The sequence below is a fragment of the Pleurodeles waltl genome, chromosome 10, assembly GCF_031143425.1.
Source record: "Pleurodeles waltl isolate 20211129_DDA chromosome 10, aPleWal1.hap1.20221129, whole genome shotgun sequence".
Lineage (NCBI taxonomy): Eukaryota > Metazoa > Chordata > Amphibia > Caudata > Salamandridae > Pleurodeles > Pleurodeles waltl.
The window spans coordinates 254,768,873-254,793,973 of NC_090449.1; positions in this window are offsets into that span (position 1 = coordinate 254,768,873).

Below are 25,101 nucleotides of genomic sequence, written 5' to 3' on the forward strand. Positions count from 1 at the left end.
TCACTGCCAGCAGGCAGGCTAGCCAGCAGTAATGTAAAAAAGCTTTGTCAGTTTGGAATGACTGTACAAAGGTAATGCAGTCAGTCGCAGCTGCAGTGCCCTTGTAATAATATTATTATTAAGTCTCCTCACATGATTTATCACTCAAAAAGAACAGATTTAAAATTGAAAATGTTGCCACTTTTTCTCCAAACATTTACTTATGAGTTCTGAAAAACACACACTTTGCCCCTAAATATACAACTTGGCATACATTCATATTAATGTAACCACACAAAGGAGTAAATTTGAGAGCCCTTAGTGCCTCCTTGTGCCACAATAGCGTCATTTTTATTTACGCTAATGTAGCCCAACGAGGCAAAAATCACAGTGCCAAATTTACAAAGTGGCACAATGCATGCATTGAGCCATTTTGTAACCCTTTGCAATACATTATGCCTGCGCCAGGCATAATGTATGCAATGGGCGTTCTCCCGTAAGGGGGAGTGAAAAAATGGCGCAAAGAAATCTAAGAGATTTCTTTGCATTACTTTTTACGATACTCTTAATGCCTGCACAGAGTGGGCATTAAAAGGAGGCACATCATTGTTTACAATGGGCTTTAATGGGCTTTGCAGGATTAGCGCCAAATTTTTTATGCTAATCTTGCAAAGCTCCGAACTAGACGTAAAAAATGTTGGCGCTATTTCACTAACTACTGCCATGGTGGGCTGCATCTTAGATATGGCGTGCACATGGAGGCATTAGGGGGGCACTAAGGGGTGCAGGCCCAAAGTGTTTCAATTTCATACGCTGCAATGCACACAAGAGAGCTACTTACAGATAGCCAGAGAGCTACAAGTACCTCGCAAGCTACTCGGTGGAGAAGTCTGCTCTAGTCTCATTTTTTTATGACAAGGCTGCTCTGATTCTTCGTTCACTGGCATCACCAGTAATTTGAATGTATGAACTTAGATATACCCAGTTGCGGCTTGTGGGATTCAGAGGGGGTGGGGTGGCTGGCACACGGGGGAGGTGGTGGGGGGACATTACACAAAATATACGAATAAAATTCATCTTGAAAAAACTTACCTCCACTCTGCAGGCCACTCCTCTCCTCTCTGTCATCCAGATGCTGCAGGCACAGGCTCCCAGCCTGCCCCCCGGCCAATCTTGACGTTGCTCATAGCAGCGTCAGGATTGGCTGCGAGCACCCAGCCAGGGCGCTCCCAGGCAGACTGGGAGCCAATCCTGACGCTGCTCATAGCAGCGTCAGGACTGGCTGCGAGCGCCCAGCCAGGGCGCACCCAAGCAGAATGGGAGCCTGTACAGGCTCTCTCAAGCCCGGCAACACAGTTGCCGGGCTTGAGAGAGCCTACTGCGCATGTGTGTACGGCCGGACAAACATACATGCGCAGTGAGGGGAGTGCACAGTGCACTCCCCTCACTACTCATCACCCCACATGCCCCACCCTTTAACAAGAAAAGGATAACAAAGATAGTTTATTATCCTTTCCTTGTTAAAGGTTTTGCAGCTGTTGCTGCTGGTGGGGGGAGGCGACGCTCCTCTGCCTTAACGGAGGAGTTGCCACTGGATATACCCTTCTTGGAACAGTGTTCTTTCGTTAGGTTCTCAATAGTGGTTAGGACACTGAGACCACCAGACTTCACTTCACATTCACCAGTCTATCTAGCATTTGTATGGTTTGAAACGGACACCAAATTATTAGACTGATTAGCAACATAATAATTTGATTATTGCTTGTTGGATAGAGCAACGTCCCAAAAAGAGAGGTGCATACAATGATATTCCACAAGACAAAGCGTGACTCTAAATCGACAGAAGAGGTTGAGCTCATGACACTGCGTAGAATCCATGATCCATTAGCACCAGCTATAAAGCAAAGGTGGTGAACAGAGCTACAAAAGATTTATAGGCAGCATTTGTTAGACGGTGGCCAAGAGTGCCAGCAGGAAATACAAGGATCAGTATGGAGGGAGGATGGCACACTAAATCAATAAGTGGCAGTGACTCATTTATGTAAAACCTCTAGAAGAAACATATATTTTTGGAAATTCCGTAAAGTATTGGCAGAGTTGAAGGCACAATCTGGAATATTTTGTCTTATAGCAGCTGGTAAATTTGTCAATAAACGTTTTGTAAAAGATGCACACATTTTCTTCAACAAAAAGAAAAACCTGAAGATAGCAAGAGTAGTGGTAGCATAATTTCACAGCTGGCATAACTATACTGTAGACAATAGAATTCAGGACAACGTCGTGTGATGAAGACAGGATCGAGTTGAATATCATGAATTCATCACATTTGTTTGGATAATTAAGATTACAATGTGTTACAATGCATGACCATTTGGTCCAGTGGAAGATCTGGAGGTTTTGTTAATACAGAAGATTGCCAGTTTAAATGTTTGTAAAATGGAATCAAAAGTTCGTGGGGGCATATTTATACTCTGTTTGCCCCGAATTTGCATAATTGTTCTTTTACACAAACTTAGCTCCATATTTGTATTTTGACACTAGACACGTCTAGTGTCAAAGTATTGGCGTTAGCACCATTTTTTGGATGCATGAACCTATCTTGCGTCAATGAGATGCAAGGTAGGTGTTCCCATCTAAAAAATGGTGCTAACCCCATAGCCCCATATTTATCCCCCATGTTAAAATGATGCACGGGTGGGAAAAGGGGCTAAATAATAGTGCAAAGCTTGCTTTGCACCATTGTTTAACGCCTGGGTCAGACCAGTCGTTAGTGGACCTGTGGAGCCATTTTCATGGTCAAACACCATGAAATGGGTCCACAGGTGGCCGCCCCAGGACCATCCCCACCCACACCAGAGGAGCACTTGAGGATGGGGGACCCCATCCCAGGTAAGTAGGGTAACTATAGGTAAGTATTTTTTGTTGTTATTTTAAAGTGCCATTGAGGGCCCTAATAAGGGGCCCCTGCATGGCACTGGGTGCAATGGCCATGGCCAGGGGACACTGGTCCCCTGTGCTGGCCACTGGGGTGGTGGGCATGACCCCTGTCTTTTTTGAGACAGGAGTCATGTGTTATGGATATTTGTGTGTCTCGAAATTACGGTAGGCTGCTTTGAGGCATTTTTTTGCCTCTAACCAGCCTAGAGTAATTTTTGATGCTCAACCTCCATCTCCACTCCCGCCAGCCCCACCCGTCATTTTAGTTGACACTAGCCCAAGCTTAGCGCCGGCTTGCGCTATTCCAATAATATGGCATCTGGGTGGCGCTCAGCAGTTTTGCTCCAAAAAGTTTAAATATGGGCCGTGGTTTCTTAAGGTACGAGAAATCAGCAAACTATTAAAGTTCCAATATCGTGTCAAATAGTGTTTAATTATTTAGCAGAGCAATTCCTGCACTCATTCATACCATTGCGCTATTAATATGAGGCATGAAAAAGCATATGTGGGGATATGGGCCGGCTTGAACAAAGCAAAATGTCATAAAATAACATATAAATAACATATTGAACTGGGTCTTATGAAGAATTTCATCCAACCACCAGTGCCTTTGGCAGGCGCGCCTAGATATTCATAAAGAAATAGTTGTGTCGCACTGAAAGGCTTATTTCCCTATTTCCTCTGTTGGTTGGGCTTACAATGAATTGATTCCATGAGCAAAAGCTGTTGGAAACTTAAGTCAAACAATTGTGGTAATATCTTTGGTGACCTTCGACCGCATTCACAAAAGTGTCCAATGAAAGTCAGAATTTACTTTTGTTGCTTTATGCCTAGGTTGTGACCAAATTTCTGACTTTGCAAGGACCCTCAAAGAAATCCAGTAGTACTCTTTAAACTTTGAACCCCTCACAGATTTGCAGCAGCACTCATGTGCACCACAAAATCTATCAGACCTCAATTTAAATTACACCAAATGTAAATTTCTGGATGGGGGTGTGTTACGTTGAAGTGAATTTTCACTTTTTAACCTTTTATTTTGTTTCTCCACAGTTAAAACATTCTTCTTCATTGTGAAGAACGCCACTCCCCAAACCCCCATCGATTCCAGGGATGTTCTTTTCCCACTTCTATTCTGAAAACTAAACTACTCCTGTCCTTGAGCAAAACAAGTCTAAACATATTTTTAGATGGTGAAAGTAACTACAGAAATTTTAGGCCCATACTTATGGGCTTTGTGGCACAGGGCAGTGCAGCAAGTCACCTTGCTGTGCTACCCTGCGTCACAGGGAAAGGACAGGAATGCGCTGTTTTTATTCTATGTGGCACATTCCTGCCTTTCCTCCTGTGCTGGCGCCCTAACGCCAACACAGGCACACTTGCACCATGTGCAAGGGTTCCTGTGTTGCATGCAGGATTTTTTTCATGCAGCAAGGGACACCTTCCTGCACAAAAACAATCCTGAGTGGCATTTTCCTCTTTCTATGTGTGCTGCAGCATGCAGCGCACATAGAATGAGGACAAGTTGAGGAGAAATAAATATTTCTCCTCATTGTGCCTCTCCTGGGAGGCGTATCGTTTTGGAGTATTCGCAGGTTTACAAGCTCTTGTAACTCTCTGAATGCATCAAAGTCCATGGATGTTGCATGGGAACATGCACATAACAACTATGGAAATGCCTCCCTGGGGCAGAGTAATGTAACGCAGCGATATGCGCTGTGTTACATTACTCAAGATTTATGAAGTCACGCAGGGCCATGCAATGTAGCCTTGTGTGGCTTAATAAATCTCACTTAAGGTTTGCGTCGCTCTTGCATCACGTTATGTGGTGCAAGAGCAGTGTAAACCAGGCCATAAACATGGGCCTTAGTGAATACTGGCAGATCTGCAAGTTTGTGGATACTTACAGTAAGAAAATGGGTGTACTATATGATAGGGTGGGGGTCTCATTGTGCAGTACACTCACATTTATCTCCTGGGTCCAGTCAAAGTTACTTACTGAACCTTCATCTCAACCCTTTGGTAGCTATGGCACAGAGCAGCGAGGATTAGCAAAGGAACAATATGTAAAGCATTTAACAGCACCAAACAATAGAATACGAAAGTCACCAAACAAGAAAGAGACACAACAGGAATTTATAAAAGTAGAGCATATTTTTATGAATTTTTAAAGTCCTTCTTGACCAAAATCCACTGGAGGGGTCCGGAGACATGAATTTTTAAAGCATTTAAAGACTTTGACATCAACCGCAAACAAGCACTGGCAAGTCAAACTTTGACAACTTTTGAAAAATTTGGAAGCATTTGTAACACTGAGTTCAGCAACTCCGACCCAGGTTTGGAGACCAAATCCAAAAGGGTCAAGGTCCAGAAATCGTAAAAGAAATCTTTGGACAGTTTCCTTGCCACCAAAGTGTTTTTAGAGTGAGTTCCTAACTTTACAGGATGACCGCCATTCACTTCTATTGAGTGGTCCTGATGCTGAGGGAGGCAGGCTTAAAGATGCTCAGTGAATGCTCCAGATGCTGCACAATCCTTAGGGGTTAAATCCGGTGTAGTCCCTGGTCTAGAAGTGAGTGGGGTGACTCCAGCCACAGATCTCAGGGTCCCACGAAGTCCTCTATGCAAGGGTCAATGGGCTGCTGATGCAGACCTTTAGGTTGTGCAACACAGGGATCATGGTGCAAACCTTTGGTGGGGACTATTGTCCCTTGAGGTGGACGAATCCAGTCACAACAAACACCCACGGGTCCAGCAGACTCAGGTGCAACCGATGGCTATTTCCAAATCGTCTATCAAAGTATCCGCCGACCGGTAGTGGAAAAACAGCTGAGGTGGCTAACAGAGATGCAGTTGGGTTCTTCCAGCTTTAATGTCTCCATTGCCATTCTGAGATCAGCCAATTGACCCTTGGAGTCTCTTCTTCGGATTGGGGCTGAGAGTCAACTTTTCCATGAGCCTGGCAAGCAGATCAGGGTCCAAACTCCATTAGCCAAAAGTGCAGCAGGTGCAGTTGCAGTCGGTTCCAACAGGTGCAAAGTGGTCTTCTTCTTGTTGTTGATCCAAATGCAGCAAGTACTGAGTTCTTGGGTACCAGGGGTACCCATTATATCCTAGTAAAGTGCCCTGAGGGGACAACAAGGTCACTAGCCAATGGGCCTACCTTGTCTAGAGGTAACAAAAGGCTCCCTGCACAGGAGTGTTGTCACAGCGGCCCTTCAAAGGGGGCATCACTGTTGGTGCTTGTCTTTTGGGCTAACACCCTTTGCAGTGCATCCTGTTGGAGGGGTTTACATCTACAGTGCGGCAACAGCCTTTGTTCCCAGACTGGGAGTCATTTACACACCTCCCCAGGCAGGCAGAAACCTGTCTCAGTCCCAGTGCCTCTCAAAGTCACTGGATCAGCTGGGTCAAAGAATGCCAACGTCTGAAGAAGTTGCCAGCATTAAATTTGTTATCAATGTTGACTGCACTATTGAGTCACATTTAATGTCTCCTTTAATTTGATACCTTACTTGCCATAGTTAGGTAGCCTCTGTCAGGAGTTAGATGCATTTGCGTGCCAATTGTTAACCCTGCAATTACCTTATAAGGCTATTTAACTATTTAAACACCGACACTTTAGAACTTTGATGTATAGACATATAAAAAACTATAGTGCACATTATAACATTGGCAGTAAGTGCTGCCTACTGCCGCAGCGACGGGCACCAAAAGACCGTCGCTGCAGTAACATCCGTCAGCCAAAATATGACCACAGCCAGATTTCCGCCACAAGAAGGGGGGAAATCCAGCTGTGGTCATACTGGTGGATGGCATTAAGGTGGCGCTGCTACCACCAGCAGCGCCACGCCAGTAGACAGCCGTATTATGTCAAATAATACGGCCTAGCGGTGTTCTGCTGGCGGGCACTGCTGGCTGTAGCAGCGCCCCGTCGCGTCCCCTGCCGGAAGACTCCCTGGATACAGGTAAGTCGGGTTTCCAACAGGTGAGGGGGGGTGTTGTGTGTGTGTGTGGGGGTGTGTGCATGAATGTGTTAGTATGTGCGTGAATGCAAATGTATGTAGTGTTGTTTGCATGTGTGTGTGCATGTGTGAGAATGCATGTATGAATGGAAATGTGAATGCGTGTCTGCATGTCAGGATGAATGTGTGTACGGATACGTGCGTGAATGAATGGATGCATGCGTGTATGAATGCGTGTATGCCTGTGTGAGTGAGTGTGTGAATGTGTGGTGTGTGCCTGCGAGTGTGCGTGTATGGGGGGAGTGGAAGCGGGGAGTGTGGATTGAGGGGGGTTGGGGCGTCTGGGGAGTGTAAGGGAGGTGGGTGGGCCTCCTACCAGTGATAGGGAAGGAATGCCACAGACCATGGTGGTAGGCAGGGTTAAAATGCCGTCGGAGGTACAGTAGCGGCTGCCGAGCTGGAGATTGTTATTGCCGACCCGGCGGCTGCTACCGCCATGGCAGTCGGTGTAGTATATTGGTGGGTTGTCTTCAGCCAACCGCCAATGTCATAAGGTGGTGGTATGTACTGCCAGCCTGTTGGCGGTACTACCGCCACATTTACACCGACCGCCGGGGTCATAATGACTCCCTATATGTCTATCTTAAAAATATACAGCTCCTTTCCATTGGGCTTCATAGGCCTGCCTTAGAGGAGACACACATATATATATATATATACATATATATATAGTTAAGGGTCTTGTGCACCTTACATTAGTGGTAATGGTAAAGTTGTGTGTGCAGTGCATGCACAGCCTCTGCAGTCTGCAGTGACAGCTGAAAGTCATGTTTCCACTTTGTCGCACACAGAGTGGCACAACCAGTGCTGCAGCACTTATGTTGACAACCAGCCTTACCTGCCCTGGCTACCTGGGTAGGATATATTAGGGACTTGTAAGTAAGTCAGCACGTGCCAATTGGGGACACCCAATTAAACATATCATTTTGAAAAGGAAAGAACACTGTCAATGACGTATGGACAGCAGGCCTCAATGCACTCTCAAAGTCGAAAACCAGCAATTAATTGTCTAAAATGGGGCAAAAAGTTGCAGAAATCTGCAAAGAGCCTGTTTTCTCACCTTACCAACATTTACAGGTAGACCCACTCTAGAAGCCAAAAAACTGTGAGCACATTATGTCTCGTGAAAATTCCACGCCACTGGAGGAATTTCTTTGTGAAGAAATCCCAGTTATATGGCAAATGTGAACATTTCCTAATTCTGTGAATTAGAAACAAGAACGCCTCCACATGAGTGTTCTATGTAAGTGCTTAATTTTCACCGTGCACAAACAAATTTGTTTGTGAAACGGGCCCATTACATCACAGGTTACTTTCATTTTAATTGCACAAGCACTAACCCTGAGGTCATAATATGTGGTAATATTATAGTCTATATCTGCAGCTCTACCTCACCTATCTTTTCCATATGGAGGGCACTGTAAAGAAACTGAGTTAGCACGCAGGTAAGTGGAGATAAGTTTATTCCAAGTGCGACCGAGAGGGAGACTCTCAAAAACTGCTGAGCTCCTCCGTTCCAAGCCCTCACCGTATCTTAGAATCCTCATACAGTATTCTACAGCATGAGGCTGTATCAACATAACATAAAATGAAGAACATTACACATCCCCTTCCCTCACTAGATTACCTTGGCCTAGAAAAACATTAATACTGCAGAGAAGAATAATTCTCTGTGACCTTACAAAGTCCTCCAATTTCTTGGGCAACCTTAGCATTGTCCTGTCACGCAATCTCACTCCATGGCCACCATCCTCCGTGACCAATGATTTGGTACTAACCTTGGTATATATTTTCCACCTAATGCATTCCAGAACCTTTACAACTTTACTGCGATTACACATATTCCCATCACTGAACAGCAGGGAATATTTGTACACCTTTACCACATCCAACGGCTCTGAAAATTTGGACTCACACTTATTGATCTTCCTCCCTTTCACCATCGCCAACCATGTAATCACCATCCACATCATCTTTCCCATCTTTCTTCCTTTCCACATCCTTGGACAATAATGCCCTATGCTTTCTTCCGCTCTTAGGGGCATATTTCTACTCCGTCTGCGCCGAATGTGCGTAAAATATTTTGACGCACATTCAGCGCATACGTTGCCCCGTATTTAAACTTTGACGCCCGAGCCCGCGGATGACAACAGTCCGCCGTGTGCGTCATTTTTTGGATGCGGCAACCCGCCTTGCGTAAATGATATGCAGTACTCGGGTTGCCAATAGGTGTCATTATCCATGGCTGGATCCATTACCCCTGATCAGCTGCAAGAGAAAATGAATGGGATCATGTTGATGTAGCTAGCCCCATTGAAATGACCTTTCATGGCAGTAGTTGTCTTGTGTTGTCTGTGACTCTTTTGTGTTATTATGTCGCATCCTAGGCCTGTAGGATGTACCATCTGCATTGTGTTGTTTCCTTGGCTGAACAAGTGTTTGGCTGCTGACCGTTTGTCAGCAGTATGTTTTGGGATTTGCTGTACAGTGTGCCCTCCCTAGCATTGTGACTTGTGATACAGGTGTCCCTGTGTCTTCACTGGGGGTGAGATGATAGTTCCATACACAGAATCATTTTGACAGTGTTGTTAACACGTTCATATCGATGTACCCTTGACATCCCATACCTTTAGACTTATGCAATGGATTAATGTAAACGTCATTGGGACACTTACAATTTGCAAGGTGACATTTAGGCAACCCACTCCACACATTGTGACCTTTGACGTCTTAACATTAGACTGTACACTAATTTCCGATGTGTGACAGGTTCAATGGTGACCTAAGAAACATGGCTAGCGATGTCACGACCTCAGTGTGTTCCTGTTCACATGTTGCTGTTGTGGTGTATGTGTTGTGTGTCCTAGAGGGTTGCTGTGCAGTGTGTAAATAAGTAGGTTTTTGTACTTACCAGCAAGTAGTCCATTGCCGTACCGTCCATCCTGGAAGTGTTCATTGATGGTGCAGTGACGGAAGATGAATGAGTCATGGACACTCCCAGGATATTTAGCCACGATGTTGGTGATCAATCCTTGGTGATCGACTATGGCCTGCACATTGATAGAGTGTGTGTGCTTCCTGTTGGGGTAGAGGTGTTCAGTTGCAGCAGGTGGCACAAGGCGTACATGTGTGCAGTCGATTGCACCAAGGACGTGTGGGAAGCCACTAATGAGGTAGAACCCCTGTTTTGTTTCCTGCTGCTTCTGCAGTGTATTAGGGAAGCAGATGTGGCGGGGTGTAAGTCCAATGATGGCATCCAGTACTTTGGGCAAAAAGGCAGAGAATGATGGTTGTGATATTCTGGCAACCAGGGCACCAGTTGTTTGAAAAGAGCCACTTGCTAGCATGTGAAGTACGGCAAGCAGCTAGGTTTCTGTTGGGATGGTGCGGGGTGTCAGCAAGGTGGGTGCCAACTGCGGTTCAATGTTTCGCAGCAGCTGCTGAATGGCCTGCCAGTTCAACCTGTACCTCTGGATGATGTTGTGTTCCCTGAGGCCATGAAGGGTTGTTCTGGGGCGGAATATCCTCTCCTGCCTTCTGCGCTGCCTTTGGGGTCCCTGCTGGTGTTGTGGTAGCTGCTGTTGTTGCTGCTGGGCTCTGCGTCTGCGTGCACGCTGGATAAGAATCCCCTCCATGTCTCCCTTTGGCTGCTCTGCTGCTCTGCTGTTGCTTTTGTGTGTTCTGATTAAATACAGGTGTGTTTGCCCCATTTTAATGCCTGCCTTGACCAGGCGTTAAATTTTGACGCAAATCGGGCTGTGCGTCATTTTCCGGGTCCGCCTCCGGCCGTGCGTCATTTTTGCCCGAAAGCATAAATACGACGCACGGCCGTTTAAGTCATTTTTTGGATGGGAACGCCTACCTTGCATATCATTAATGCAAGGCGGGTTGCCGCATCCCAAAAATGACGCACACGGCAGGCTTTTGTCGTCCGCGGGCTTGGGCGTCAAAGTTTAAGTACGGGGCAACGTTTGCACTGAATGTGCGTAAAAATGTTTGACGCACATTCGGCGCAGACAGAGTATAAATATGCCCCCTAGTCTCCTACAAAAAGCCCTTCCAACCCTCACAACTTTGCAAGCAAAATTTAAATGACCAAGTAAACATTGAACCTGCCTCAACTCCAACTTAGTCTTGAGTACAGCCTCTTCCAGCAAACCAATCAGTAACTGCACCTTGTCTGAAGGCAAACGGATTTTCCATTTTTTGCGAATCCAATTCGCTTCCCAAAAAATTCAAACAAGTTGCTGGACCTTCGGTCTTCTCAGGCGCTAAAGGAACTCCCAACTCAGATGTGACTCTCTGAAAACCACATAGCGCCCCTTCACAATCGGTTGATTTGGCCGCACCCACAAAAAAGAAGTCATACAAATAATGCGTCACCAATTTATAACCTGTCCTAAAACCACTGCAAAAATGAATTAACATCTCAAACCGTGAACAAGAAACAGAACATCCCATAGGCAACATCGTATCCACATAAATGACACCTCCAAACTGAATGCCAAGCAAAGAGAAATCCTCAGGATGCACTGGAAGAAGCCTAAACGCAGACTGAATATCAGATTTTGCGTCCTTGCCCCTTTGCCACAACGTTTTACTAAAGCAATTGCTTTGTCTATTGACCCATAATGCACAACCGAATCCAAAGTGGCAATAAAATCATTAATGGATGCACCCACAGGCCAAGATAAATGGTGGATCAAACGAAATTCGCCCTGCTGTTTCTTAGGCACTACACCCATTGGAGAAATTGTCAAATTTTCCAAAGGCCAACTATGAAATGGACCAACAATTCTTCCCAACGAAACTTCTTTGTCCAACTTTTCCCTCACCACATCCGGATGATCTAGGGCCGATTTCAAATTCCTCGTCCACCTCCTAACTCTCAGCCCTTGATAACCCAACTTAAAACTAACTGTAAATACCCACTCCAGCACCTTTGCTTCTATCTCCTTCGGATAGGCCTGTAACCAGAAACTCAAAACCTCCAGGTTAATAGGTGTAGGGCCCTTTAGCAGCCACATGTCCCTGCCCCTATCCCCACCTCGTCCCTGCGATCCTTGTCCTCCCCAATGCATACCCCCGAAGCACTGGAAAACTGGATGTCTACCCCCACAGCTGGAGCAGTCATGCCTAAATTTACACTGTTGCCTCGTATATCCTCTGCTATTAAATGACCAACATAACCCATTCGGTGGCAACTGACCTCTTGAGATATTCCCCACCCCATATTGGGTGGAACGGCTCTGAAAGGGCTTGTACTGTAAAGGTAAACCACTAGCTGTGTGCATGACAGGCGCATTCCTCGCCGTTCTCAACCACTGCATCCATAATTCATTGTCAATTCCACCCCATTATTTTTCAGGATAAATCGCCATGCGGGTTAGAAATTCCTCATCATAACGAAAACCACCCAAAACCTCCATAATCCATTTGGGCCCGATGAACAATGTCCATGTATTTTAATAAAGCCACACTCCTATCTGGAAAGCGTTCACAGTATACACTAGTGTATATCAAAAATGCCGAAGTCCAATTCTCAATCGTAGTTGGCACTTTTGGGCTCCTGGCCAACTCCCATTCTTCTTCCTTTGACCCTTCCTTGGCTTGAATCTCCCTATGCAACAGTTTAAACACATCTATAAACTCACCCCTGCAAATCTTATCTTTTAAAGATTGAGTGAGATGTGCCCCCAAAGGCATCGACACTCCCATGTAAGGAAGCTTCTTATTCTTTACACTCCCCCCAGTGTTTTCCTTGATTTTGGGCAAAACGCTCCGGTTCTGCCTTGCCTGACAGAATACTTACCTCCGAGTCAGCAACCTTTGAACTCACCACATCATTGTCCAAACTACTAGTCTGCACACCCATATTCTGTACCCTCGCCCTCCTCCCAGCTGACCCAAGCTCCACTGCCCCTTCGAAACCTGAAATAAAAGGTCTCTCCTCACCTCTAGGCAAGTTCACAGCCGAACTGGATAAACTCCTCTCTCCACCTTGACGATCGCTCCGGACCGCCGCCTTCCTCTGATCCTGCAAGACACCAAAACTCCAAGACTTGTTATTCCCTTGCCCACCTAATTCCTTTTGAAGACCCCCAACTAGAACAACTGTTTCATTGACCTCATCAAAATCCAAGAATTCCTCCCCAGAACCGATATCCTTTGTCAATCCACTAGCGCTCTGGCTAGTAGAGGGCTCATCGTAAGGGATACGTCGTCTAAACACCTGAGATGATGAAGGTGCCTCCCCTGATGTCGGGTGAGCCGCTCCTGGTCTCACCCTCTCTTCTTCTCGGTGTCTTAGGGGTGTACTAACCCCCACCGTGTGTCCTGGGGCAATGGCAGGCCGCCCGTGACCTGCCTTTGTTATATGCTCTTCAAGCCCACTCAAGGCAAGCGCATTGCCACTCCCAGGCATACCATGCACACAACCAGGGTTCAAGAAATCCGCACTAACCTGCGCCCTACAGCCATTATCTCCTAACTCAGCTTCCCCAAGGGCTATACATGCTACCCTAATCTCACCTTTATCCATAACCTCAACCAATTGCCCTGACTGAATAAGGGTCCTATTCTCTACATCCCAATGCTGCACTTTGTGCAACATCGGGCTAACCAACCTAGGCACCCATTGCACCTGTGCCCTATTCTGTCTCCTCATGGAAGCCTCAATGTCCCTCTTTGACATTTTAGCGTTAAAATTGCCCATGGGGTTGTCCCCATCCGAATCTGACACAATGAGGATCGGCTCTTGCCGATCCTCCATGCGGACCGACATCTTGCCGCCCTCCGCTAAGGGCCTTTCCTCGAAAACTCCCTCCCCTCGTTCACTAATATTTCGTGAGTGGAGTGGAGCTTGTTTTCTTAAACGCGCCACCTTCTTCTTCAAAGCGGGCGCATGCGCAGTCGCTCGCGCCTCCGCCCCCAAGCGGCCAACAGCTGCCACTGCACAAGGATCGGCAGCGCCTCTCCCACGAGAGGCTACACGCTGCCTAATCGAGGCTCCTGCGCATCGTGCGAGCCTCGAACCGCCCCTCCTGGCCAAGCAAATCCCGACGGTAAGCCTGCCAAGTCAAATCCCTCCACAACTTCACAATCGGCCCCTGACTGCGCATAACGCCGGCCCACAATACTTTTTTGTTTAATCTTTTTTCCCGACACCGGTGACGAACAAGCCATTACAGCTGCCGTCACGCCCTCAGATGACACCCTCCTAGGCCTCTTTAACCCCATCCCCTCCTGATCCAATACTCCTTGCTGCAACAGGTCCTCCCTACCCTCCTCCTGCAAAACCCTCAAAGTCTCCAGTACTCTAACTGAGGTAACCATACTGCTTACTAAACTTCAAAAACCAACGTGACTTCTATTATTCTAAGGCCTACCTACACAAAAATCTCCCACAGCAACAACCCTGGGTGTGGCAAGACAGCCAAAGAGGCCACCCACAGCCTGCCCCCTCCATATATACCCCTAAACAAAGGGCCCACCCTTCCATTCTTTTGCCCAATCAAATGTTGTGAGATGGATTGTACCACCCATGCCCGATCTGCTTGGGGGGAGATGGGCAAGCCCTCGCTCCCCCCAAGCCACCTTAGAGGGAGAGGTGAGTCAGGCAACACGGAGGGTGAAAGGTGTGGAGAAAAAAGTTCTGTAACGCTGTTAGCAGTGTCTGCACCATAGTCCTTTTTAAATACTGGTGCGAAGGAGGTCAGGGTAGGATGCAACACAGAGGGAGGGAGGCCAGACAAATTGGAAAGTGAAGGGTGTGGGGGAAAAAAGCACTACGATGTGTCCAGTGTCCGTGTCATAGCGCTTCTTTTTGTTATGGCGGCTGGGGGCAACGCAGACAGTGGACAGAGGCAGGGGTCAGGGCAACATGGACGACTGAAGGAGGAAGGGAGAATGGGCGCAGAGAAAGCCATCACCGACAACAAAGGGAGAGGGAGGGAGGATGGGACAAGAAAACATGACAAGGAAGGAAGAGAAGTGGGGTGTGGGCAAGCTAACACACAACACACTGAGAAATGGACGGTGTGGGCAAGCAAACACGGATAACAAACGGATGGAGGGTCGGAGTAAGCTAACCTACACAAAGAAGGGAGGGTGAGTGGGAGCCAATACTGAACGCAAATAAAGGGAAGGAGGGAGGGCAGGGGCATGCCATCACTGACAATGGGAGAAGGGAGGTTGGGTGAACGCAGGCACACGCACAGGGGAAGAGCACAAAGGGGGGAAAAGTACACGAGGGGGCCACCTGAAAAAGACGCTCTTTGGTAAAGTGCCTAAATCAAAAGAAAAAAGTAGCACTTACAAAAATTAAACAGTAGAAGGACATTTGAGTGAAGCATCCATGATGCAGGGGAAGTACAAACACTCATAGAGGAAGTATGCCTACAGCAGCAGCCCAATAAGAAGCAAGCAAATGAGAGTGACAATGAATCCAACTGATGGTAATGAATGAGCGGTCTCTAAGCTCACTGATAGAAAACCAGAGGCCTCAAAGAGACAGCACATGCGCTTTCTAGACAGGGCGTAAAGAGACGGATTTATGCCTCAGAACAGAAGATGCCTCACAAAAAAGCTGCTGTGGAAGGAAGTGTAGCGAGAGCTGTGTATTGTATGAGGTGTGGTGGAGACTCATCTTGTGCGGCACCATTTTGGCTGTTATTTGTTTTTAATTGGTTCGAATAGGGCTATTTTGATATGAAGGGGGTATTGTCATAGAAGCAGTGTGAAGTATGAATGTGGTATTTGTAGAGCGCATTCCGACTCACCAGGAGCATTGAAGCGCTAAAAAGAGTAGAAGATGAGGAAGAAAACAGACTAGCAAACCCAACCTTCATCCCACCCTCCTCAATTATACCAAAATGCTACTAAGATAAGAGTTAACCAGAAAACAACAGACTATCGAGGAAAGAGCCAAGTCTTGACCAATTTCCTAAACCTTAAATAAGCTGGTTCTTGCCTGATATTCAGCGATAATGAATTCCATCCTTTAGCAGCAGCCACCGTGAAAGCTTTGTCCCCCCATCTTGTTCTGTGTGTACGAGGAACCTGAATTCTAAATGCTTTAGCGGACCTCAGGTTTCTCTTGGGAGTGTACAAACAAAGCCTAGTGGTGAGATAGTTGGGACCTATTCCATGAATTGCTTTGTGGGTTAGACAAAAGTGCTTTAAAAATAATCCACTGGGACACTGGAAGCCAATGTAATTTCTTAAGGCTCCCACTGAATGAATTCCACCGTGGAAGATTTAAAATTGCTCTAGCTGCTGCATTTTGGACCATCTGCAGCTTATTAATCAATGTCTTATCAACATTAAGGAGTAAGGCGTTGCAGTAATCAACTTTCGACATTACTAGAGCTAAGACCGCAGAGACTCTCCATTCCTGCTTGAGGTAAGGAAAGATTTTGCGAAGCATTTTGATCAGCCAGAGGCATGTCTTCAGAGTGTGATTTACGTGATTTCTGAAAGACAAATGGTCGTCAAAGAAAACGCCCAGGTTCCTACTGACCGTGGTCGGTGCTGGAGGAATCCCACAGTCTACTGGCCACCAATGTGAGTTCCATAATTCTTTTGCTGGCCCAAAGCAGAGAATTTCCGTTTTGCTGGTATTCATTTTCAGCAAGTTTGTCTTCATCCAATTGCTAACACTTTGCATGCAATTGCTAAACTGGTCCGCAACCTCCTCCCAAGGTTTTGCAATCGGTATAATAAACTGAGTATCATCAGCATAGGAGGCTGGGATAAACCCAAACGATCGGATGATATCGGCCAAAGGTGCAACATAGAGGTTAAACAAAGTAGGGCTTAAGGATGAGCCCTGAGGAATCCCACATGGCAATAAAAAAGGAGAACATTGGAAATTGCCACAGCTTACAGTTATCCACCTATTTGACAAGAAGGATTCTAAAAGCTTAAGGGCTCACCCTCTAATTCCCGCTTGACTAAGGCGGGATATCAATAGCTAAGGAGAAATCATGTCAAATGCTGCTGACAAGTCCAGCAATATAGAATGGCCCCTTGGCCATCATCGACCAATTTCCGGATTGAATCAGAAGAAGAGATCAAAGCAGTCTCTGTACTGTGCGCTTTTTTGAAGCCATGTTGTGACAAATCCAGGCCTCCCCCATCCACTAGGAATTCTGCCAATTCCTTATTCAACAATTTCTCTAGAATTTTGGCCAGAAAGGGGAGGAGCGCTATAGGCCGTAAGTTATGCTTTTCTTTTAATGGCATCACTATCGTTTCCTTCCAGGAGGAGGGATAGATCCCAGAGTCTAGCACTTCTTGGAAGGTCGAGACTAAAGCCCGAGCCATCAGGTCAGGGGCTAATCTAAAAGTGAACGGGGGGCACGGATCCAGTGGGGAGCCTGACTTTATTTAGCAAATCATCTTTTTAACATGGTCCTGAGTGGGGGCATGAAATTCAGTTAAAGGTGTGTCCCTTACATTAACATCTGTGACCGAATCTGCCAAGGATTCCCTGGAAATCACATGAGGGTCAAAGGTAGCATGTATTCAGAGGATTTTATTTTTGAAGTGCTCCACGACCTTGTCACAGTAATCCTGAGAATTCTCCTGATCCCGAGGCCTAAGGGGGGTGGATAATGTATTTATCACATTAAAAAGTTCTCGGGGGGCATTTTCTGCCTCCTTCACTTTAGCGGTAAAGTATTGTATCTGCTCCCCTGCTTTGTGGTACTTGATAGTTACAGTAAAAGGATACAGGTTTATCACAAGGAAGAGCCTACAGCTTACCCTGATCACTTTGCTGTTACTTGGAACAGGTAATGAAATCACTTCCTGTGGTGAGTCCATAAAGATATGTTTTGTTCACAGAGAACAGTAAAATACAACTGAGCTTTTATTGGTCTGATGGACAGCAGGTATGGTACCCTCATCTTTTCTTTCACTAACATGCAAAACTGAGAGCAAATATTTCCTAATAGTGTTTCTGTTGTGAGCACAAATGGTTCTTGTAAAAAATATAGGTTGCAATATTAAAATAAGGTCTGTTTGGTGTTTTTACATAACAGCCTGGAGGGAGCTGGGCACTCTGAACAACAGCCTGAGAGGAGGAACAGAGAAAAGCTGCCACACCGATCTTAAAAGAAGCACTTTCGAGCCATTGTGTGAAAGAAAGTGCAGGGAATCCACATAATAGCAAGAGAGCATTCCAAAAGGTAGCAGCAGCCTGGAGGCAGGTTAATGCACCGGCACCGAGATCACAGTAGATGCCCAGAGATTCTAACACAGCAGGGTCTGGGAAAACTCTTGCCTGAGGTTAAGGAAAACAGCATGTTGGAGAAACAAGAACTGGTAAAGTCAATAGGCCTGGATAACATTTGGAGATCTGATTAAAATATTAAAAAATGCCTGCTGCAATGAAAAAACACAAAACAAAATAAGATTGATTTCTATATGAAATGCACTTATGTAATAGATGATTCCATATTCAATGATTCTTTGTACTTTTGAGATGAAAAATAGTCCATTGCAAGGTCAGAGCTCCATGGGAAACAGGATGATACACCAAACAGACAATAGGATGAGATAAAAGAGAAATTATTCCTCTGGATACATGTACATTTTAAAGAATTGGTTACAGTAGGTCATGCAGACAGCTGCACTGTCAATCCAAACGAAAAAAAGACTTAGGGCCTGAGTCACAACTACACTTTGAAGTCCCTTTTGTAGTACTGCGAAACATGCTACAAAATTTATATTTTACCTATACTTATGTATGTGGAGTTCATCGCCATGACTGCAGAGCTTCCGCACACATAAATACATAAGTATATTTTTTAGTAGTATATGTGAGAGGAACACAAGGCGGTGGCAGGAGAAGGGTCAGAATGACTCCAAAACTGGATGGGATTAGTGAAGGGTAAAATGGGTTTAGAGTAGGGCCTGAGAGAGGTTGAGGGAGGGCCATCACTTACCCATAAAAGAGTAAGCCAATTGTTTTACTGTGGGGGGGGTGAAGACTTGTAACTTTTGTAGTAAGTTTACACTCAGAGGCCCAGATTTATACTTTTTCACACAAAACTGTGCTAACGCAGGTTTCCGTGAAAAAGTATACCGCCTGCTAGCGCCATTCCAAGGCGCCGGCCAGGCGTCATATTTATGGAAGACAGTAGTTGGTGATAAAGCGTGGCTAGCGTCATGAAAAAGGAAGCTAGCCGGGTGTGGGAGGCGTAGGGGGAACAGGAGGTTGTGCGTCAAAGGATGACACTAGTATGGTCAGAGGCATGAAAATGCCTTTAACCAGACTAGCGTCATTTTTTTACATAAAACCCCCATGGACATGACTCCTGTCTTTGCTATGCGTACCCTGGGCATGGCCATTGGTCCCAGTGACATGTAGGGGAGCCCAAGTAAGGCCCCCCATGGCACTTAAAAAAAAAAAATACTTACCTTACTTACCTGGGATGGGGTCACCCCATCCTGTGGTGTCCTTCTGGTGTGGGTGGGGGTGTCCATGGGACCACGGAAGGGCACATGTGGGCCCATTCCATGGTCTCTTACCATGGAAACAGGTCCCCTAAAACCTGTCTTGTCCCAGGCGTTAAATAATGGCGCTAAACAAGCTTAGCACCATTATTTAAGGCACCCTTCCCCCAGTGCATGATTTTAGCATGGGGGGGTAATTATGGCTCTAAGGCTATATCGTCGTTTTCTGCACGGGAACGCCTACCTTGATCCCATTGATGCAAGGTAGTTTACCGCAGGCAAAAAATTACTTTAACTCCAAAACTTTGGCGCTAGACGGGTCTAGTGCCAAAGTATAAATATGGAGTTAGGTTCGCGCCGAATTTGCGTAAAAAAATGACGCAAATTCAGAGCAAAGCAAGTATAAATCTGGGCCAGAGTTTCTAAGTACTAAAAGTTAACTTACTCAAACATGTAAATTACCTTTGTGAATCAGACCTTTACTCTTCTGGATTTTTATGTCCGAAAGGAGAATCATCAGCCATACACCATCTGCTTTTTTTCCGTGTTTGCAGTGGTTATTATGTAGACATAGTCAGTGTGTGAGTAGTTCACCAAAACCCATAAACACATCATTCTGTATACGCCCTGAGCCCTTTACCACTCAATGAAGTCTGAGTGCCCTTTGGTCCAGATTTACAATGCCATTGCACCACCGGAGCACCACTTTTTGGGACGCTCGGGTGGTCTGTGCAGTGCACCACATTTACAAGGTGGTGCTAAGCCACATTTTGTGCCTTAACACCACCTTGTAAATATGGGCCCCTCCAACGCACTTTTCTGCGTCAGAGGGGCGTACAATGGGTGTTGATGTGGATGTTCTACCGCAACATCCATTGCTTTTGATGCTACCCCAGATTTACAACAAGTCTGAAATCTGTGGCAGCGCCAAAAACAAACGCCACCCCAGGTTGGCATTAGTATGGCACATCAAAGGGGAATACTTTTATTCCACCTAGTTTTTGCTTTTTTCATGTGTGTTGCATCCTGCAGCACACATAGAAAGTGCAAAAAGCCAAGAATTATTGTCTATGTGTAGGAAGTTCACCTTCCTGCACATAAACAATCCTTCAAAATGACGATTTGGAATTCTGCAGCACACATAGAAGTGCCAAATTGCCATTGTATTTTGTTTATCTGCAGGAAGGGACACCTTCATGCACATACACAATCAATCCTCTCAACGCAGACATCCTTGCAGTATTATGCAAGGATGTCTGCGTTGGCAGCTAAATTTAGCTTCGGCGCAGGAGGAAACACAGGGATGCACCATATTTGATTAAATACAGTGCATCCCAGTGTTTTTAAAGTGACGCATAGCGGCACTGAAATTTTTTGCGCAGCACCGCGCTGCGCCACTTTTTAGTAAATCTGACCCTTTATTTTTCAAAAACTCAGCAAGATCTAATTCTGAAAGTTTTACATGTGCTAGTAAGGAAAAGCATTCAGTTTGGGATAGTAGGTTTTGGTGCTGTTTGATAAATTCCTGCATCTTTTATTGCCTTCTAGCCTGCAGAGTAGGGTGATTTGCGAATTGCCAGTTTCAATGCGAAAGATAGTAGATGAGTTTTAATACGCGCCGCACTCACAGTCCTTGCCCGCTGTCCGAAAAGAGTGATACGCAGACATGAGCTCTTTATATACCAGTGTGTAGGACGCTACTGGTCAAGACAGGCACAAATTATCTTAACTTACTTTTGAGGGGACGGTAACAACCAGAATTTGATGCTAACAAAGAAACACTTACATAGCGCTTCGCAAGGGCTAATCAGTGCTTGATTTGTAAAAGAACTAGTGCCAGTGCCCAAAGCTCTGCTCAGGAGTCCACAGCTGAACCTGAGCGCCGAACACCAAGGCTGGGTAGTCTATAATCCACTTAAGGCATTTTTAATCCACTTCCATATACTCCCTGACCCTTTATTTCACTGTTGCACGCAGGGGCGTTGCTTAGTGGGGGGGGGGGGGGGTGTTTGGGGTGTTACACCCCTCTAATAAATGTATTTTCAGGTAAATAATTGGGTACAGGGGTTTTCAGTCGGGTATTGTGAGGTGTCTGTCAGATTTCATCAGGATTTTTCCATACACACAGACTAAAACCCACACACTCTCTCCCCTCTGCATTGTTTTAAGATTTAAAAAGTGTTGGTTATTGTACAAAATGTTGTTTTTCTTTCACTTAGTAGCTCTACCAATCTGCATTCCTCTCCCTTTCCACTGCCCCTTAAGCCCCTCTGGTGCGCCCTGCTTGTTGTATACTGTATTTAACATTATATGCCAGTGTTTTATTGTTGGAAAGTCTGCAGCTCACAACCATGGACTCATTTAGGGGTTGCCAGGGGTCGCAGCTGCGACCCCCAGTTCCTTGCGAACCCCGGCACTACCTTTGCGACACCTGGCCTCAAAGGTGGCAAAATCAGTGCCAGGAACACAGGGGCAGTTCATCCTTACGGAGGTCACTTGGTGATCCACTTCCTTGTTTTCAATCAGATTTTTTATTACGATAATAGTGTATGATATTATACTATTCACTATTATTGTAATATAAATGGAGTACATTTAGATGGACTATGCGTCTATGACCCTCCATGTTAGCTGAGGTAAGAAAAAAAGACACTTTTTAATGTATGTTGTGTACATGCTTGCAGGTGTGCTTGTGTAAAAAAAGTGAATGTGTGTGCATGTGTAAACGTGTGTGAGTGAATTTAAAGATAAAGTAGCATGTGATGTCACTTCTGCTACCCCTGGCATGTTGGTGAATTGACGTCCATGCTCACAACACCCTCAATATTACTGACCAATCTACAACCCTGCTTGCAGGTTCCTGCTGTCTACCTTTGTGGCGTTTTTCCGTCTTTATCTTCCTCCGTCTTTCTGATTTGTTTGTTTTCTCTCTCTTATGCTCGTAACTGCCTGAGAAGGTCCCCAAAACCGAGTGTTGGCTCAAATTAAGCACTGAAAATTGAGAGACACCACATGATTGCTTGACTTTTTAAACGCATCACGTATGCGTGCCTTTCACTAATTAAATCAAGCGGATTTTAAAAGGCAAGCCCACGAACCAATGAAAGTGACAGGCATGACATGGGCATGGTTAAAAGCCCAATGAGAGATTACAATAGGGACGGAGTGCTCGTGCGCTTGACCCTAAACAGAGGCTACAGGTGGGCCACTTTTTTTTATGCTCCAGCTGTGCATAGTGCAGACCCATATCTACGAGGCCACACAAAGCCACTGGCCTCTTAGCTATGATGTAAGGCAACGCAGCGCAAGTCGCCACATAACCTAACAATGCGTCAGGGGGGAGATCCATGGGCATTGCAGTGGTTTTTCCCATGCAACACCCATGGATTTTGATACATTTCCAGATTTACAAGGCAAGGCAAACCTGGGAATGCGTCAAAATCTTATACCTCCCCAGGGCAGTCAAACCAAACCTTTATTTCTCTGTGTTTTTTTACTCTTTCTACAGCACACAAAGAAAGAGGAAAATTAGGAAAATGCCTCTGTGGAGCAAGGGTGCCTGCGTTGGTGCTGGGCAGCAAATTGTGCGGGGGAAATGACACAAATGCATTATATTTCATAAATACAGTGCTTTTCTGCCCTTTCCCCGTAGTGCAGGGCAGCACAGCAAGACCACTTGCTGCGCCGCCTGCCCCACTTCACTGTACATATGCCCCAAAGATTGTGACTCAATTCCTTGGAATTTTGCTGATAAGATTAAGAATGAAAGTGCTGCTGTTCTTGAAAGTAAGTTGGTCCTGGAGTAAAAGGCTCCTTCCAGGGAAGACAAAGTGAGATGGTGTGTAAATGGGAGCTTTCAGAGAAAACTGGCAAGGGAAATTCACAGTAATAGGTCTGACAGACCCATCGCAACGTTGACAGTGAAAAAGCAAATAAATGCTAAGTGACTGTAAGGAAGAAGCAGGAAAACGTCCTCAGGCTGGGAAGCAGCATGCTGTGACCAAGTATTTCTCAGCAGGAAAGAGCAGGGGAATGGGAGTGGTAGAGAGAATTAAAAAGCAGAAAGTAAGTAAATAAAGCCAAGCTGGACAGGAAGCAGTGTGGAAAAGCCAGGAATAAGCTGTGAGGAGGGGGAGGGAGAGCAATATAAAGCATGGAGGGGAATGTTTTGGACATGCACCCCATGAAGGAACGTTCTGCAAAACACTTGCATTCTCTTTGAGAGCTTAAAGAAAAAGAAGAAAAAAAAAAGTAGTTCTATGCATGTCAACAGTGAAACAATACATTTAAGCCAAACAAAAGTATTGTAATGAGGGAATTCACCAAGGGAGTGACAAACACTACGGAGTCATATTTATGAGCCCCTAGCACCACCGGAGTGTCATTTTTCGAGATGCTCTGGTGGCGCTATGCCCTGCGCCGTATTTGCAAGGTGGTGTTAAGCCACTTATTGTGGCTTAACGCCACCTTGTAAATACGACCCCTTCACACGCAGCCCTTTGCGTGGAAGAGGCATGCATTGGTTATTGCTGTGGGTGTGCCACAGCAACACCCCTTGCATTTTGACACTGTCTCAGATTTACGAGTTTTCTTAAACCTGAGGCAGAGCCAAAATCTAACGCCACCCCTGGGGTGGCGTTAGCAAGGCCCAACGAGGAGGAATACTTTTATTCCTCTTCGTTTTTTTGCTTTTTCAGTGTGGGCTGCATTCTGCAGCACGCATAGAAAGAGCATAATGCCAGAAATTATTGTTTATGTGCTGGAAGGTGTCCCTTCCTGCACATAAACAATCATCTGAAAATGACGCTTTAGCCCTTCTGTGTGTGCTGCATTCTGCAGAGGTGCCAAATCAACATCAGTGAATGTTTGTGTGCAGGAAGGGACACCTTTCCACACATAAACAATCGCACTCCTCAATGCAGACCTCCTTGCACGATGGTGCAAGGATGCTTGCGTTGGTGCTGGCAGATAAATTTAGCGCCAGCGCAGGGGACAACACAGGGGTGGGCCGTGTTCAATTACATACAAAGCATCCCTGCGCTGTGAAAATGACGGAGCGCGGCGCTGCCAATTTTGGCACAGGGACGCGCTTCGTCAATTTTCCTATAAATATGGACCTAGATGAACAAAGAAACATAATCGAATAGGAAGCAAGAAAATTACAGTGGCTATAAAAGGAACCAATGCAAACAGTGAATGGGCTGTAAGCCCACTGTAGCTTCCTGCAAAGTCCATAATTGGCCTGCCTGGTAGGCTCAACTTAGTAATGGAGTCAAAAAATAACTGGAGATACTTATTGGAAAAGAAAGGAACCTTTACGATTTTTAAGATCCCCAAATTTTATAACCTTTGAAGGAAATTCTCTGTAATGTTATAACAAGTTTTTTTTATATCCAATAAGTTTATTTTTTAAAAAGCTAATGCTGCTGAATTGTATAACAAGGCTTAAAAACTTGCAACACACCTTCTAAAGCAAGGAGTAATTTTTCCAAACTCCACCACACATTGCTGGTCAAACACATATCAACACCAACCAATCACAACCACTATAACCACATAAGAAATCCACTCATGCACCAAACAACCCTTTTCTACTTTCAATATGTCGGTGAATGTGTTTGGTGATTTGCCACTCATTTTATACAATTATTTGAGGAGGACGGAAAGGGTTTACAGGCTAGTAACCAACATTTTTAGGATG